The following is a 3,828-nucleotide window of genomic DNA, read 5'->3' on the forward strand; positions in this document are numbered from 1 at the left end:
ATACAAGAGGTAGACAGTTTCCTCTGAAATACCGATACAAGGTAATCATTATCCAGATAAGGATGATTAGAGAGTCCCGAATCCTGGATAACTACGATAGAGTCTTGATTACTCCAGAGAATCAGAGTTCGGTAACTACGATAGAGACCCGATTACTTTAGAGAATCAGAGTTCAGTATACCGTAGGAGTGAATACGGTATACGAAATACACAAGGTTACTTTTATACACGAACCGTCAAACTACTGATAGAGAACTCACATACAAGAGGTGGTAGCTTAGAACTATAAAGAATCCCAACTTCAAGGTCAAGGGCAAGACAATGATAACGAATCAAATTGTTATGTATTTAAGCATCGAGCAAGAAATTGAAGCTCACCCAATCGATTGCCTTTGGATTTGAAGAACCACCGCAGGGATCACTGCCCGAGAGAGAGAGAGGCGAATGGGGATTGTTTGGTTTTAATGCGGGAGAAAGGGAACGCTCCTCTCGCGGGTGCGCACCGCCTTACCATTTCCGGCCTTAGGGGAGTAGGTCGTAACTACCTACCACTTTTCTGACCTACTGCCAGCCTACCCTCTTTTCGTTTTATATACAACGAAGATCGGCCGTTTTTTTTTTCCCTTTTGGTACGCGTACCATTACCATTCACAGCCAGTTCACATCACAGAATCATCAACACTTAAGATATACAACAATATACATCATCACAACTCGAACCAAAACAGGAAAATTCCCTCCATTTTCTTTTATAGATTTCCCGGTTTTCAGGGTTCGATCTTTCGGTACCTTCGAAACCGATCCGCTCAGCACGACATCCAACTCCTGTGAGTGCTGATGAAAGCGGAAAGAAGGCCCGCGCAAGCGAGGAAGATCGGGTTGGACAGGAAGCCCTCCCCGTGTTGCAGATCACCAATTGTCATGAGGGCGTCCGTGACATCCTGAAGGATCGAGAGCCGCCTCATCGACGCCTTCCGTCCCAAACGCCTCGCCTCGAGCGCCTCCTTCTCGAACGCAAGGCCCTCCGATCTCAACCTCTCCACCGTCGATTCCAACCTCGCCATCTCCTCGAGGATCGCCCTCAAGTCCAGCGCTTTCAACGTGATGCTGCCGACATGGCCGACGAGATCCGCCCAGGCACCGATCGCCTGCACCGTCGCGGCGTGCCGGCCGTCGATCAAGCCTGTCTTCGTGAGCCACACGAACTGATCGAGGAAGCTGTAGACGCCCTGGCCCCCGTGGGCGATCAGCCCGAGGATTCCCTTTCCCGAATCCAAACGCCGGGCCCGCTTCAGGGCGTTGAGGTCCTGGACGAACTTCCCAAGCCGGAGCGCCTTCCGGCTGACGCCGAGGCTCGACTCGAAGCTCCTGAGCCGTCGGTTCAGGTCTGGGCCGCCGCCGGCGATGGAGGACGCGAGGGCGAGCTTCGCGGCGTACCTGGAGATCTTGAGCAGCTTGTCGACTCCGTCCCTCTTCGCGAGGTACGCCTCCAGGTGGTCCTCGAATTCCCTTTCCACCCTCGAAACCCTAACTGTGGAGTGGCGTTCCGGCTTCGACTCCATGGCTGAGAGTCCAACACACAACACTGAGGGAGGCTTTTAACAAGAGCAGGAGAGGGCAAGTGGGCTCCATTGTGTCGCTAACTTGATTCTGTGTAATTTGGAATCTGCCCACCGCCAGCTGCATACTGCCGGGGCACGCAGGTTTTGAAACGGTTCGGATTCGAATGCGTACCCGGAATGGCCTGAGTCTCCACCGGTCCGTCAATTGAGTCTCAGGTCGGATCCATATAGATATGATTGTGTGTTTTGTATGGTAGTAGACTGCTGCGTCACAGGGATACTGCAATATACCCCGCTAGTTTTACTGGAAAGACACAAAAATAGCGTGTCCCGTATCCTTTTAGCTGTGTCGTTGTGCAGCAAGTAGTGGGGCGTGGTTTGGATCCTGGTCCTGTTGCAATCTCTGGCCTAGATCGGAGAGGTTCGGGCCAAGAGACAAAAATCTCAGATTCAATAACGCCTACGTCCAAACTGAATATGGTTTGTTTGGGCGTTTAATTAGATAGGGCTTTGTTGTATTGATGGATCTCATAGGTTTCGGGTTTGAGCGGATAATGGATCGATTCATCCGTTGTGACTTTGTTGGATATCCATGACATATGAAACGGATCCGGTTTACAGCATGCGTCATCTTGTGCCCATTGTATGGACAGTCCCATGTTTGTCCGTCATAGTCATGGATGACGTCAACGTCTTTCTTGACAAGGTCATGGATGACATCAAAAGACCGCTAAAAGCCAAATAATAAAATGGCAAAGCAGTGGAGAGCCGATCCTTCGAGAAGAGCTTGCAAGAGGCGTTGGATGCCGTTCATCACCGAGATGAAAAACCCATAAAAAAAAAAAGAAAAAGTGTTTCAACTATTTTCACACACCAGTACATTTTGCAGCAGTCCAAGGGCGTGAGAAAGACTTGTAGGACCCATCTAGGTGGGCACCTTAAATTTGATGGGGTGCTGTTTCTCTAAGCCAAATTGGATTGCTCTTCCCTCCCAGCTGCTACAGCCCCGATCCTCTCAAACAATATAGAATGCGGTCAAAACTAGTCATAATCTATAATTAACCAATTTGTCATTCAAAATTACTGTTTTTACCTCATGCAACCTAAATGCATCTATTGTATTAAATTGAGGATATAACATAGTTTGAAAACCCAGTGATTCTTCACTCGGCTCGTCCTTGATTGAGTTGTGACACTTTAACTTTTTATATATTATATAAAATATGTATAGATATTATATATGATATATATTATATGATATTTTTATAATATAATGTACTTAATGTATTAATTTATTAATATATGTATATTGCTTGCTGTAAGTTAGTGACTTGGTTGGTGGCTTGCTTTGGCACCGCAATCAATAGCTAAAAAAATGTAGTCGCGGCATGTTGGTTGTGCTTTCTTGTACTCTAGAAACTTGCCTTGCTTGCTAGCGGTGCACATTAAGAGAAAGTGCTTAACAATATTTTTATATGTAATATTTCATATAATATATATAATTAACAATATTTTTATATGTAATATTTCATATAATATATATAATTATATACAAAATATAATATAAATGTATGACTTAGCCGAGTCATGGGCTGACTTAGCCAAGTCATGCTAAAACTCAGCTGGATGCTAAGAGTTTTGTTTATTTTTGGGTTATTCACACTACAAGAAAAATGCTAATTAGCGACGAAAATTTGTGACGGATTTTTTTTGTCGTAAATTTGCGATGGATCAGCGAGCGAAAACTATTTGTCACTAACATTTGAAATATTTGCAAAATTAGCGACAGAAATATTTTCGTCGCTAAATCCGTCGCTAATTAACGATAGATTAACGACAAAATTTTTTCGTCGCCAAAATACTAAAAAAATGCTAATTAGTGACGGAATTAGAGAGAAAATTTTTTCGTCGCGAATTAGCGACGGATTAGGGACAAAAAATTCCCTCGCTAATTTCGTCGCTAATTTTCGATTTAAACTGTCCCGCCTAAGGCGCGAAATTTTCCTTTTCACCCATTCAAAATTTTTCCTCCTGTTTTTCCCTCCCCCTGTTCCATTTAAACCATCTCCACCTTCCTCTGACGACGCGCAGCGACCTCTCGCACCACGTAGGTCGACCTTCTCAGGCAACTCTCGCACCACGCGCAGCTTCTGCAGCCGCTCTACAGCGATCCCTCCGTCCCCATCTCGTCGTCCAGCCCGACGGCACCTCCATCCTCCATTCTCAAGCACCTCTCGGTGGAGACTGTTCGGGCACCAACGACACC

The 3,828-nt window shown here is 45.8% G+C and overlaps 1 pseudogene; it reads right to left on the minus strand.

Moving 5' to 3' along the window:
- Window positions 1–806: 806 nt before the first annotated feature.
- On the minus strand, window positions 807–1,562 carry LOC149834807 (peroxisomal membrane protein 11A pseudogene; annotated as a pseudogene).
- Window positions 1,563–3,828: the final 2,266 nt, after the last annotated feature.

Source organism: Nuphar pumila, chromosome 6, assembly GCF_984573655.1.
Source record: "Nuphar pumila chromosome 6, dmNupPumi1.hap1.1, whole genome shotgun sequence".
NCBI classification, from domain to species: Eukaryota; Viridiplantae; Streptophyta; class Magnoliopsida; order Nymphaeales; family Nymphaeaceae; genus Nuphar; species Nuphar pumila.